This window comes from Falco peregrinus, chromosome 9 (assembly GCF_023634155.1).
Source record: "Falco peregrinus isolate bFalPer1 chromosome 9, bFalPer1.pri, whole genome shotgun sequence".
Taxonomy (NCBI): domain Eukaryota; kingdom Metazoa; phylum Chordata; class Aves; order Falconiformes; family Falconidae; genus Falco; species Falco peregrinus.
Window position 1 is genome coordinate 4734068 of NC_073729.1, and position 14260 is coordinate 4748327.

At 53.5% G+C, this 14260-nt stretch overlaps 1 protein-coding gene across 8 annotated transcripts in view; it reads left to right on the top strand.

Moving 5' to 3' along the window:
* The first annotated feature begins 379 nt into the window (after positions 1–379).
* The window catches only part of SLC25A22 (solute carrier family 25 member 22), a 53099-nt gene continuing 39218 nt past the window's right edge, over positions 380–14260 (top strand). For 2 of the 8 annotated variants that reach the window (XR_008748722.1, XM_055813540.1), the window contains exon 1: positions 1231–1345. The gene's annotated coding sequence lies outside the window, so the exon portion shown is untranslated. Of the gene's footprint in view, positions 494–1230; positions 1346–2760; positions 2780–3544; positions 3631–4936; positions 5286–11254; positions 11395–12878; positions 12901–14260 lie in introns of those variants that run through there. The other 6 variants (XM_055813544.1, XM_055813545.1, XM_055813543.1 and 3 more) reach the window with 6 other exon arrangements.

Below are 14260 nucleotides of genomic sequence, written 5' to 3' on the forward strand. Positions count from 1 at the left end.
ATCTTTCCCCCTTTCCTTGGTGGTCTTGTTACCGAAAATCGTAACCAGGAAAATTCTCCAAATTAAATGATTGTTTAGAAAGCCGACGTTGGCTTATTGCAGGGCTGGGTTACACAGGGGATTCTTCCTCCTAACATGCACACCAAGTTACTTGAGGGTATACATTATACACACTAGAGTACTTGCATATTCATAGTACATTACATATTCATTTTCAGTCGCGCACAGGACTGGTTGCACGTCGCTCGCTTCCAATGCAAACCAGCACGCACCCTCAGACAGCACCACTGAAGCTTCTACTAACTCCGCACGCTCCCCAGCGGGGTTTGCCCGCTCTCGGGGGCTATCTGAGTCGGAGGTTGTGATCTCCCATGACTACAATTACCTTTGTCCTTCTTTCAACTAATTTTCTGTGGGTTGCAGCACCTCACCAGCTTGTCTCCTTTTGCGGCCAGAACTTCCCCACTTGGAGGCTTACTTCTGCACGATTTAGGTAACAGTGCTCTTGTCCCCATCCTTGTTGACTCCCTTGATTTGAAGTCCTTTCCTTCATTAATTTTGATGACTCCAGAGGGTCAGCTTGATCTAAACTTTGCGCGCAGGTTTGTCTGATGTATAGCCAAGCGCTAAATCAGAGTGACAATTCAGGAGTGTAGGCATGTCTGGCACCCGCGGGCGTGCTGCTGCGAGGCGTGGGGGCCCAGGGGGGTGCTGCCATCCCCTTGCCCTCACCCTCCGCCTGCGGGCCCCACAGAGCCAGGCACTGGGGTGTTTGCGTGTGGCCTTGGGCCCTGTCCCGCTGCTGGAACCACGGCGAGGCCTGTGCGGCCCAAGGGCCATGTCTGCCTGCGGGCCTCCAGCGGGGCCCAGCCGGCCACGACCGGTCTTGATTTATTTTGAAGGGTCGTTATTGTAAAGGGTCTTCATTTTGAAGGGAAGCGGGATTTACTCCCCACCTCAGGCCGTTTCCCGCCGCCCCCGCCCGGCCAGGTAGCTGCAAGATGGCTGCCGGGTGGGCTGCGGGCGAGCCCCTGCGGCGGGGCGCGGGCTGCGTGCGGCCGGGGCCGGGCACGGCGAGACGCCTCCCTCACGCCCGGGGCTCCCCGCGGGGGTCGCGGCGGCCCGGGGACGGCGCCGGCCGAGGGGGACGGCGCCCAGCCCCGGCAGCCCCGGCGCGCGTTGCCGTGGTGACCGCCCCGGCGGGGAGGGCCCGGCGGCGGCTTTTCCTGCACCGAGCGCGGCCGGCGGGGGCAGAGCTGAGCCGGGCCGGGCCGCGCCGCGCCGCTCCGCACCCCGCGCCGCACCGGTCACCGGCCCCGGCGGAGCCCGCCGCCGCCCCGGAGCGGTAAGTGCGGGCGCGGCCCCTCCCCGGCGCTCCGGCACGGTTCCTCGGGCCGCGGCGCCCCTCGCCCGGCCTGGGCCCCGCCGCGCCGGCCCCTCGCCTCAGCGCTGTGCCGGGCCCCCTCCCGCGCCCCAGGGCCCGAGGGGCCGCCCCTCGCCCCGCGGGCTGTGGGCTCTCCTGGGCCCCCTCTCCCCGGGGCTGCGGGCTCCCCTGGCCCCGCCATGTGCCCCCCTCACCCCGGGCTCCTCTGGCCCCCCGTGGACCCCCCCTTGCCTCAGGGGCTGCGGGCTCCCCTGTCCGCCCATGTGCCCTCCTCGCCCCGGGCTCCCTACGTGCTCCCCTGGGTCCCCCGTATACGCCCCTCACTCCGGGGGCTGCGGGTTTCCGCGGTCCCCCCGTGTGCCCCCCATGTGCCCGCGTCTCCTCAGGGCCTGCGGGCTCCCCATGGCCCCTCCAGGTACCCCCTTTGCCCCGGGGGCTGTGGGCTCTGGCCGTGCCATGTGCCCCCCTCGGCCCGGGGGGCTGCGGGCTCCCCTGGGCCCCCGCTTCCCCACCTCACTCCAGGGGATGTACGCCGCCCTGCTCCCCTCACCCTGGGAAGTGCCTGTTCCCCCAGCCACCCCCTCACCCAGGGGTGGGGGTCCCTCTGCCCGAACGTGGGGCACGGGTGCCGGTGTGCCCGAGCCGAGCCCGGGGCCGTCACCCTGTGGGGCTGGGGGCTGCAGCAGCATCGCCCTCCCTCTCCCTGCCCACGCCGGGGACACTGCGGGTGACACGTGTGCGGTTCCAGCTGCGCTCTTCAGTGCCCCGAAGCTGCTGCTTTTCATACTGAAAGCGAATTGCGCGGTTTTCCGGGGCTTCTGATTTCTGGGGCGGTTTGTAGGGTCGTAGCCTCTGGTTGCAGGGCAGGGTCCTGCATCTTAAGCCCTGCCGAGCTCCTTGCAGGCTCTCCTAAGCCAGATCTGTGTCTCTTTCAGGTAGGTCAAGGTTATTGTGAATGTGGGTAGGCTGTGGGATTTCCTCACGGTCACTCTGGGCGGTGGACCCCGAGCATCCCCTCATCTCCTGCTGCACCCTCCGGAGTCACTGGGCTCCCGCTGGGCGAGGGCGCAGTTGTGGAAATCGGATTTTCCAGTGCCCCAGACCTCTCTCCTGCAGAGCTTCTCAGCTTTTAGATTCTGCGCTTTGCCGGGCTGATACAGTGACAGACATCAGAGCAGGATCCCAGCTGTGTTTGACCTAATGTCTTTCAGACAGTAGGTGTTTACAGTTAAGGATGATGTTTTAACCATAGCACGTTCATCTCTAAGAGTCTCGCTGCTGTTAGGATCTGACCTTTCGTGGCATGGCTGCTGCTGTCGGGATGGTGTCTGCAGTGATTTTGATCACTGCAAGTCACTGTGGCTCTGCCTCTCCAGAACTTGCTTCTTGGCAATGGTAAGCGAAAGGCAATTGAACTAGAGTGGTGCTTGGCTGATAACGATGTATCGTGTGCGACTGGGATGGCGGTCGATGTCTTGTTCTCTGCTTGTGTTTCGCTTTCCAGGCTGTTACAAAGGTATAGATGAGGTCTAATAGGAGGCGTTACTCTAATCTCTTCACCAGAAAATAAACACCAGTATTTAATAAGGATTTACCCCCTTTGAATGCCTTGCCTGTAGAATTTTTAACTATGCGCTACCACTCCTCCTTGTCATTCACACAGGTACGGTTTTCCTCCTGGTGCCGTGCCCTTGGGCTCGTTTGCTCACTGAGTCCCTGTTGTAGTGAGGAGCATTATGTTCTGAGGGCGATGGTGATCAGTGCCAGAGGTGGATGGCCGAGTTGGAATAGGGAGCAAGTTTGTGTCATAAATTGGAGCCTGGCATTGCTCTGAAGGAGAGTCTGCAGTCTCGCTTGATGCCCAGCAATCTTGTTAATGTCTTACTAAGATGCCAGGGCCCTAGAAGATCCTTCTGCTGCCATTTTAAGAAGGGGTAGTGTGCTGTATTAAGTTACTAGAAGGTAGAAATCACTAACAGCCTGTCAGGGCCGTTTGGTCCCCTTTTCCTGCCAAGATTTAAATTAGTGGGCAAGATGGGGGATTATCTACCTCAGTGGCCAAGGTTACAGCAGTATGTACATGTGGAAGTAGCCCCCCTCCACTGGCTTCTGTGTCACATTTTGTGTTGTAGGTCTCTGACGGGGCAAAGCTGGGGTGGAGAGAAGGGACTGAGACACAGCGGCTGGTGTTTGGTGTGCCTTGAAGCCTGGAGGCCATGACAATTTGGAGCTGTGCTCTGATTAAGGTGTTATAATACAGAAAGTCTTGCTTAGGAGCTGTAAACATTTCATGTACCTATGCATTTGTTCTTGCTTAATTGTTGTCATGCTGGAAATTGTGAAATAGTAGGAGGCAGAGATTTTCAGGAGTAGGGCAGCAGCATTTTTAGGTGGGAACATGTGCTGTGTTCAGCTACAGTAAAGCACATCTAGAGCCAGCATCCCCAACACGGGCCAGTTTTGCAGATTCCCCTAAGAACAGCTTTTCCATGAGCGGTAAAGCCCGATCTAGGGAACACCCTCATTGCAGGATGTGTGATGACCATGCAACACTGTGAAAATAGTTCATTATCTCTGGTACTCTGGGTTTTATCTGAATTATCTGCAGCCAGGAGGCTGTAAGAGGAGTGACTGATGAGCTGCTCCTCCTCCCTCAGCAAGGAGCACCTAGGTGTGGTGTAGGACTGTGTGGTCTCGGTCTCTGGTCTTCCAAAAGGCCAGGCTTTGGGTTTTCTGCTAGGCTGGGGGTTACTTTGTTTTATAGATGTTGGCAAACCTCTGGACTGTCTTTCACCCTTCTGTGGAGGTAAAACACTCTTGGAGGGTAATTACCGTATTCATGGTAGCTGCTGTAAGGTGACATGTCCTTGTGAAATTTGGGGGTTAAAAGGTTTGTGTGGTGAGAAGAAAAGTTTGGAAGTGTTGAATGTAGCCATGGAGGGCATTGTGTCCCTTGGTGCCAGCTGGCAGCAGGTCTGGCTTGTTCCAGGGTGATGCTTTCTTTTGTCACTTGATCCCTGGGCTCACCTGGGGGCAAGAAAGTGCAAATCTTTTGCACTGCCAAATTTCCAGTGCCTGCAAGATGCCCTGCTCAGGGTGTATCTCTTAGGGCTGTTTCTATCTGCCTAAAATCATATTGTGCTGCCAGAATGACATGAAAGAGCTTTGAACTACGCCCCAAGGGGGAAGGAAAAGGGGTGGAAAAAAGAAAAATATTTTTGTTCTGTTGTCAGGAGATCGCGCGCTGGGGAGATGATGTGTAACCGAACCAGATTTGGAATGGCTGGGACAAACATGTTTCCGTGTGATCCTGAGCACTGCGGTTTGTGTGTATTACAGTAGGATGCCGATGGTCCTGTGAAGGGCATTTCTGCAGTTTCCCCTTTTCTAGGCTGTTTGAGAACAGAGGCTCTCTAAGCCTGCCTTCTTCCTAGCTGTCCTTTTTCAGAGTGGTTTGGGTTTTTTTTTTCCTCTGTTTTTTTTTTCTTTGGTTTTCCCCAGAATGAAGTCTCTGCACAGCTGTTGGCAGGTCAGCAGTGTCCCAGAGCTGTGCAACTTCATCCTTGACTGGAGTAGGTTGATGTAGCTCTGGCAGAGGCAGTGGAGCAAATTTGGCTTGCACCAGCTGAGGGTTGGGCCATCAGGTGGGAGCCCTCGAGCTACAGGAAGAGCGTGGACCTGCAGCCTGTTTAGCCTGTCACTTCAAAGTTTGTTAACGTCCTGTTGGGCCGCCGGTTGGACACGCTTCTCTCCCAGCTGCCTCCGCTCCCCTGTTTAAATCTGCAATACTGTGTGAGGACAAGTACCTGCGCCTCTCCTTCAACAGCAGCAGTGCAAGGTGGGGGAGAATCTGCCTGGCCACAGCATCCTGCCTTCTGCTACTGCAGCTACAAAAGGGCTGGTTAGTATTCCTTTTACATCCCTGTATGTGTTCACCTAAACCCTTAACCGTGTTTTCAGGAAATGCAAAGGCCTGCTCTCATGCCCGTGTTTGCACGTTTTTCTCTCTTAGAAGTACCCAAACACCTGCACTACCGGGAATTTGGGAGAGTTGGAATTATCAGTTACGGCAAACGAGCTACGGATGCCGCCTAATGCAAGCCAATGCGTTGTTTTTATTTTTTGTTCTTGAACATGTTGTACACAGTACATGTATCTCATTGTGCGTTGCTCATAAATGGCTGTGTGGACTCCAGCCTTGTCTGTCTGCAGTGAGCAGGACATGGCTGCAGTGGGCTCCTCTCTGCTGAAGAGGTGCCTGAGGTCTGAGAGGGCAGTGTGGTTTGGCTTCCCCAGTGCCATGATTTGATGAAGCCTTCCTCCTTCTTCAAGGCTGAGTCCTCTGGGCCGTGCCTGACTGATCCGAGTGGGGACCATCGTTCGGCCACATCCAGCTAACAGCACGGTGGGCTGCTAGAACTAACGCTGTGTTGCTCCAGCTGATCCTAACAGCAGATAAATAATTTTTTCCTGTGCTCTTCTGTCTGCCTTCCAGTGCAAAGACAGTGGGAAGGAGGCAGTGGATTGAACTGTCCAGTGTGAAACTGGATGTTGCTTTAACCTTGCAGTATTGACTGCCAGGTAGTTCCAGTTGTTGTGAAGATAAAATAGCAGGGGGTACAATAAACAAGGTAAAATCCCAGACAAACCCAGTGAAAAGACCTTGTCAGTCTGGGCGGTTTGGATTTCTGTCTGGCAGTTTCCTCTTACATGTCTGCAAATATAAAAGCGTTGAATACTTGCTGTCTTAGGAGGGCTGCCCAGATGGAGATTATTTGCTTGGGGAAGGGAAGGGCACTCGGGCAGCAATACTTGTTCTGTGTCAGGAGAAATGTGATGGGACACCGTTTATTTAACTTGTAGGGTCTCTGTTGCTCTTGATGTAATGCTGACTGTGGTGAGCTGCTCACAGGAATGCAGTCTTAGGTTTATTTTAAACTTTTTCATAACTGGTTCTTGTTCTTTTTTTGGTGGTGCTGTTGTGGGTGGGTGGCTACACGTTGTCAAACCTCCCTGTGCCCTTCTCCTTCCTTTGCTGATGCTGCTGGTGTGTGAAGTGTCAGGAGACTTGTCTGGATTTATTTTTTTTTTTCCCTTTCCTGGGTCTGTGGCATTTATCCAGAGGCCAGGAGGAGAGAGGCTGAGTTGCCCAGAATGGCATGAATTCAAGCAGCTAGGGATGACTGGAGTCACATCAAAGACTGTGCCTGCCCCACCTGGAGTCTGTCTCCATGGTTGGGGCTCATGCTCTCGATTTAAAGGCTGTCCCAGCTGTGAGGAGCTTTGTGGACAAAGTGGGGAGAGTGAAGGAGAAGGAAGACTTCCCCTCTTACACCCAACAGCAGTGCTGCTGCACTGAGTGTTTGGCTTGGAAGAGGCCTTCGGGAACAGAGGTGTGTGCTTTTCTTTTTTAATTGGAGCACAAAGATACAGGACTTCCAGCAAGCCGTTTTAGTGGGAGAGAGATGCTGTGTGAGTGAGCTCTTAGTCTGGCCCAAGGCAGAAGGCTGTCCAGGAGCCGTGATCCTTCATTTCTGAATTCAACTGCAGCTTCCATGAATCCTTTTTTGCTTTGGCAAGGGGCTGGGCTCTGTGGTGCGAAAGCTCCTAGCCAGGGCGAGCGCTGGCTTTGAGTGGGTTGCTGCATGGAAGGAAGCGGTAGCATGTGGTGTGCTTAGTCTGGACCAGCACATCTGTCATTTCTGTTGCTGCTGAGTATTCTGCCCTTGTCACTGCGGTGTCTGCCCCCTTACTGCCTTTAACGCGTGTGCTGCCTGCACGCCTTGGCCGGGGAGGTGAGGGCAGTTCCCTGTTGCCTGCCGGGTAGGGTGGATGGAAACACCTTCTCCAAGGCCACGTGCAGACTGGGAGCTTGTTTGGTGCCCTGTTCAGTGCTATGCTCTTTGCTCTGTGGTAGTTAGGGATTTATAAAAAAGAAAAAAGAAGGAAGCATGGTTTAGGGACAGGATATGTTAGGGGCTAGCAGTCAACCTGGGTACTGCTTTCTGCTTGAATACATGGCCTTGGATAAGCAGTAAAATATCTCCCTGACCCTGTCCCCTACAATCAAATAGGGACAGCAGTGCTGCCAGGGTTTTGCCACTTGCACGCAATAGTGGTGGCAGCTGTTGCAGCAGATATGATCTGGTGTAATAAGTGGTCTCTCCTTCTGGATGCTTCCTTTTCCTTTTCCATTTTTTGTTGGCTTTCTCAAGGGTAGGGGTAGCTTCCATCCGCTGGGTAAGCTGAACTCTTCCCTGTAAGGCAACAGGAGCACTTGTTGGTTCATCTCATCCTTCGGAGCAACTGTTGTTTATGAAGGCTATTTTCTAAGGGTAGTAGTTCTTTTAAAGGACCTAAAACATACTGTGTTGGCCTGACCCCCTTCCCCTGAACTGTCCTGCTCATTTTGTTAGCAGCTAAATGTGTGCATGACCTCATGACCTGAGCAGCTGTTGTCTTTTTGATGCCCCCTCCCCCCCTTTTTTTTTTCTTTTTTCCAGAAACTTGCAATCTAGATTCATTGGTGCCCCACTCCGGTTCTTCAAAACCCATGGAGAGCTTGAAGGAAATAGCTTGGATACTGAAGTGATAAGTGCTACAGAAATGCCAGACGCTATATAAACAACTAAACTCAGCCCCCGGCCCTGCCTGAAAGAGGGATGATTTGCAGAAATACTTCAACAGATGGTCTGAATTTGACTTTGGAAAGGGGGGCAGAAATGCCAGGCTGGTGCTGAGCTGCGTGTGGGCGCGTGCCCGAGCGCGCTGTGTGGTGTGCTGCCTGCCAGCACGCTCCTGGGAAGGCTGAGCTGGCTGCTCCCGCAGCCGCTACGTGCTCAGCATCCGTGCGCTGCTGACTCGGTCCCTGCGGCTCTGCCAGGTCCCTGGCGTGGAGCGAGCTTCCCCTGTGGGGAGTTTCGGCTGTGCCTGTTCGGTGGGCTGTTCTAGTGGAGGGAGCTGCGGCCAGTTTTGGGGGCGTGGGGTCAGCTCGTGGCAGGGAGTCGGTGGAGCCGCTGTGCGGCTTGTGAGACATTGCTTGGCATGCAGGTGAGACTGCAGGAAGGCCGCGGTGTGATCTGACACTGCGTTGTCTCTGGCACTGGCAAGGTTACCTGGACCTGTGGCACTGCAAATTGAGGTGCTCTGGAGCTGGAAGCAAACAGATCAGCGGTGGCAAAGGGCATGTGCTGTTGGACACACCTGTGTGGATATGTGAGAACTTGCTGGTAGCCTGAAAGGACATGGGATGGGAGAATGTTTACATGGCATGGTCCAGGACCCTGATGAACTCTGGCAGAGCTGGCTGCTGGGGCCAGCCTCCCCTCTCCTCCTCTGGTGAGGTTACTGCTCTTGCAGGGGAAGAACAACATAGTTTCCCCAGCTGGTACCAGACCTGGGGTCCTGGCATCAACCGTGGCAGCAGCAGAGTGCTGCACCGCCTCTCGTGTGAGCTCTGCCATGGGGCAAGCAGGTTCCCACGTCAGTAGCCACAGCTGGCTCCAATGGGGATTGTGGATTGGAGTCCAAAAGTTTTTGTCTGAGGACCTGTGGAGTAGAGCAGCGTGCCTGGTTCCTGTATTGCCAAACCGTTGTTAGTCTCCCAGTGCAAGGTGCCTTTTACACTGCTCACTGGTGCAACAATTTGTTTTTGTCTAATGCTTTTTGCCGTTCCTGCCATGTGCTTTTTGGCGAGACAGTGTTGGTTGCTAATTAGAGCAGGGATGTGAGGTGTGCTTCAGGGGTGAATTTTTTTTTTTTAAACTTTCTGAAAACAGGTCTAATTCTGAAGCAACGCAAGATTAATCGCTTTACTGAGGATGCCTAATGTGTTAGGTAAGTTCTTGTGGATACATCTGGCAGGTAGCAGCATTGCACTGCGCATGTGGAGTAGCCAGGTAAGACATTAAATGTCCAGAGAATGACTTTCCAAGTTTGACTTATTTCACTTTTTTTCCTCTCTTTTTCCTTTCCTGTGTTACCCATCTCCTGCTCTGTCTAGGTGAGCAGGACTCTTACGTGTTTTCATTTGCTTGTAGCCTCCTAAATATATTGTCTTCCTGCTGGGAACGCCTTGCCTGCCTTGCGGTCTGCTGATTCACAGCACTCCGGGTGAGCAGGGAGCTGGTGAATGGATTTTGCTGCAGACTATCGAGCTGTGAGGTGGTGGTTGCAGTCCCCTTGACAATTCCTCCGCTTGTTTCCCTGGAGGAGCTGCTAACCTCCTTAGGAGCAGCATGACCCTTGTGGAGCTGCTGACTGTGTTTAGCAAGGAACCATTTTGCTGTGATCTGAACAGCTTTGGCATAACAAAGCTGAGGTGGGAGGAGAGAAATGCTCTCTGCGATGCAGGAGCAGAGCAGGTATGTTCATATACCCCTACAGCAAAGGGGGACTGGCAGCAGCAGCGTCCTTTATCTCCATTCCTGTGGCTGAGGGGCAAGGAATGAATATTGATTAACATGACATTTAACTGGCATTTCTTCTAGTGTACTGGGAGCATTAGTCAAATACTGCCTTCAGTGGCTAGAAGTAATGAGACAGGCTTCCTTCCTCAGAAAGGTCTCTACCTGTTGCTGCAAAGTGTTTGGGAGGCTGGGAGATGTCCCTTTGTTATCCTGTCTACTCTCCGTGTCTGGTTTCTTGTACAAAAAGCACCTGAAATACAGTCTTGGCTCTAGCAAGCAGCTGAGCTTGCAGCGTATGTGCCAGTGTTTGCATGCTTACGTGGTGACTCCTGCTCAGTGCTTCTCTGTCACCTCCACCCAGCTCTTAACTCCAGTGGGTGACACAGGAGGGTTTACGTCCTTTCAGACCCAGGGGTTCTGTTTCATTAGGCTGCAAGATTTTAGCATTGCAGCCACATCGTTGGCTGGCCCTCTTGGGGCACCGTGGCTCCTGCTAGAGGGGCAGGGTGTGGGCTTTGCTGGATGCATTGCTTCTTCCAGCCAGGCTTGTGCGGTCCCTCTGTGGGACCCTGAGTGACAGCTGTCAGTTGACGTATAGCCCCACAGCCCTCTGGACTTCTAGGTCTTTTAAATAATTTTGTTCAGGGACCAGAAGCCTTTATCTTCCAGGTTTCCCTGGAAGGGACTCTTGTTCGGTTTTAGTGTTGCTTATTGGTTCATTATTTTTTTTTTTCCATTGCCCACAGCAGTCAGGCTTCTGCTGAGAGGAAGGCAGCCCTGCTTCTCACTCATGCCTCTCTTTGTTTCGTTTTGGTTTTGGGTTGGTTTTTTTGTGCTGGCACAAGCATTTGTGTGTTCACAGCAACACGCTGACCTGGGAATAGGCCTGGTCTGAAATGTGTTCCTCTAGTTGCTGGGGGAAGGAAGAGCTCCCTCCTTTTTGGCAGTAGCCTGAAGTTATGCTGGGCTAATGCTTGAGTAACCACAGCCTCTGCTGGGAAAGAGAATCATGTGGCTTGAGAGATGCACTTTCCGGGGCTAAAAATCCCTGGTATGGTTTCCTTCATAAAAACACTTGCATCTTCTCTGCCAACCCACTGTCAAGGCTGCATCGAGCCAGTACCTCTTTGTGCAGGACAAACTGTTACACTACTGCTGTGGCCCTGGGTCTCGCCTGGTGCCCTGTCGTAGATTCTGTCTTTGAGGGGCAGAGTCTGCATCATGTCTTTTAAACCACCCTGCAATTCACGTGGCGCAGTCCTTGCTGCCAGAGGAAGGTGGGTGCTTTCAGGCCTCCTGGGGGTGGCCATGTGTGCTGCCAGATGCACACGGTATAGGAAGAAGTGGGAACAGACAGGGGAAGAAAAGCCCCATGGCTTTGCTTTGCGCTGGCACAGTCCCCTAGTGTTCACAGGAACAAGCGTGTGTTTCAGAAAGTGCTCTGTGAGCACGTGTTCTGTGGGGATGCAAAGAAATACAACCGACTTCCTCTCCTCTTCCTCTCCCTCCCTTGCATGCGAGGAGCCGGTGGCGGTGCCTAGCAGACACCCTTAGCAGGAGCACAGCCGATGCCCAGGGAGCTCCTTGCCAGGGGTGGCAGAGGTGAGGGATCTGGTTACCCTTGGGCTGGAGGGATGGGGGGCTCCTCTCTGAGCTTATCTGAACCTTGCTGGGATTGTGTGTCTGTCTCCTGCTGTCCTTTTGCTTCTCCCTGCCACAGCTTTCCCCTTGCTGTTTCTGAAGACTGTTCCTATTTTGACATGGGAGATGCACGTGGTCCCGCCTGTCTGCCCTGGGTAGGTTTAGGAGCCGGTTGGATTGCCTAACCTGGTCGAGCTCACCCTGCAGCTTCCATGTGCTGCCTGTCCGGCCGAGCTGTCCCCGGCTGACTTGGGGGACGTGGAGCAGACAGGTCTGGGTGAGGAGTGGTGTGTGGCAGGATGCTGAGTGACTTGCAGCCCCTGGTGCTGTTCTGTGGCTGGAGGTGCCGGTGCCACGTGGTCCCGGTGGGAAAGGGGCTGCCTGCAGGATCCCAGGCTCACAGACCCCAAGCAGCAGGGTCCTCTGGGATGTCCTCTGGGCCACGGTGGTAGGAAGGGACAAGCTGGCTGGCCCTTCGGAGAGGGGATCCTGTGTCTATCGATTGCACCGAGGGCTGGGCGAGAGAGCAAGGCTTTTTGCACGTTCGCAGGCTGAGCGAGCCGTGGGGTGCGAGCTGCAGGGCTCCCATGCTTCTCCTCCGAAAGCTGTGTCAAGGCAAGTAATTTCCGCTCTCGCACAGCTATTATGAAAGAGCCTGGGTTTGCTGCACCCCTCTCTCCCTTTGCCCTCAGGGCATGCTGGGCTTGTTAGAATTAATGTAATTAGCACATGCCTTATTAGCTCACTAAGGCACAAAGAACTCATGTATATTTGTAGCCAGGTTAAGCAGCCCCTATTAATTTAAGAACCATGTCCTCAGTGCATGGCAACAGTTAATCACTGCTGGTGACTCAGGATCAGCCAGTACGGAGGGAATTTGGGCAAGGTGTATATGCATGCGGTTCTCTTTTATTGTGTTATTTTTTTATTAACGAGCAGAGCTGTGAAGGGAATTAGCAGCAGACGCAGTAGACGGAAGGAGGCTTTCAGTGCAGGTTTGATAAGCAGCCAGCCCTGGATATTTCCTATGCTGTATGGAGAAGAGGATCTATAGAATGGATCAGTGTGATACAACACAGGCTGGGAGGTGGAAATATACAGAAATAAACTTTAGTAACCCTTGCTTGAACTCCGCTTCAATAGGGTTATGAACTAGGTACTGATAGTAATTTTGCTTCGCTGTTTCCCCTCAGTGAATCCTGGGGCAGAGGAGGTGGCTGGTGTGTTCTGCTGCTGGTCATAATTGAGAGAGACTGCGGAAGAACAAGGTTTTCAGGAAAGAACAAAAAATAGTTGCAAGCAATTTCATTCTCTGCAGTGCCGTGGTCCTCAGTCTCTTTTGCTGGTCTGAGTCTTGCCACACACAGAGCTTAGTCAGGTCCTGTGGGATGCTTCCAGGATGCTTGCTACCCGGTGTTTTTTTAGTGGTTCCCCTCATCTCACCCGTGGAAGATGAAGATTTTGCAGGTGAGTGCCAGTTTGTGCCCTACCACCCTGGAATGATGCAACCTGCAAGGCCAGGATGGTGGCGTGTGTCTCTGCTCCTGTAGCCTTGCATGTGGGCTACTAAGGTCCTGCACCGCTTCTAAAACTAGTGGATTAAGCATTTTTGGGGCTCTCTTCAGCCAAGATCACTACCCATGCAAAGGAGGCTTCCTGCGTTTCTTCTCCCACTTCTCAAAATAATCAAAGGCCGTGCTCTTCGTGATGATCGTGAGCTGGGAGGAGGAGCTGGAAAAGTGGTGCTAGAAAGCAGCTGATGTGCTTGCACAGCTTTGGTCAGGTTTTCTGCAAGAAGCTCTTGGGGTGAGGTGCAGGTATCCTGCCTGCTCCCCCTCCCTCTTTTTACTCCTCTCATTTGCTGTTTCTGTCCCTTGCCAAGTAGGCTTGGGCTGTCAAAGCCTGAACTACTACTGGTCGTCGTGGGCTTGCGCAGGAGCATCGCTGAGAAGATAAGGCTATTACAGGCAGACAGGCAAGGAATCCCATGAAATTGGACCAAAGTGTGTATGTGCCTGTGATAACGTGCCCTCTCACTGCAGCTGGCAGGGGACCAAGTCCCCAGGCTCCAGCAGAGACGACAAGCTCCTCTGGCTCGCATCTGCTGAGGACCTGGCCCTCCTGGGAGGCACAGTGGGAAAATAAAAGTCTGAGATCTCTGTGGAAGGACAGGGGATGCACACGAGTTTGTCCGCAGCAGGTTGGAGCAGATAAACTTATTTCTCCTTCCTTAGAGCCTGTTCCTTGGGACAGCCCAATGCTTGGATGAAGACCCTGTGAGTGGTTAGTGGGGTGAGGAGCTGCGATGGTATACGTACTGGTGATACGGAGGTACCCATTTGCAGCTTCTAACAGGTGCATTGCAGGGGAAAAAGGAAAAAAAAAGAAAGAAAATTAAAAAGCGTGTGGGAAGAGAAATGGTTGTTGAGGTACTTCAGATGCTGGCTGGAGGTGGTGATTTTTTTAAAAAATAGATTTTATTTTTCTTTTCTGTGTTTCACGGGCACTGCTTGGCTTGATGGGTCTTTCTGTACAGGGTCAGAGCAGCCCACTGGCTCGGAGCTGTGGGCAGCTTTGTGCACACTGAAACAGAGGGTGTTTTCTAGGCCACCATTTTCAGCCAGTGAGGACTTCTGTTCCCTTCTCTCTGTGCTCGGTGGTTTGGAGAAGGAAGGAGTAGCCTTGATGTGGTGGAGTTTAACCCAACAGGTTTTTGGTCTTCCCTTGCGTTGCTCTGTGGGAGCAGCCGTGTGTCAGAGCCAGCTCAGCAGCCCCCTTGCTGGGTGCTGGGCTGGAAGGGACGGACCCTAACTTATAGCCCTGGAGT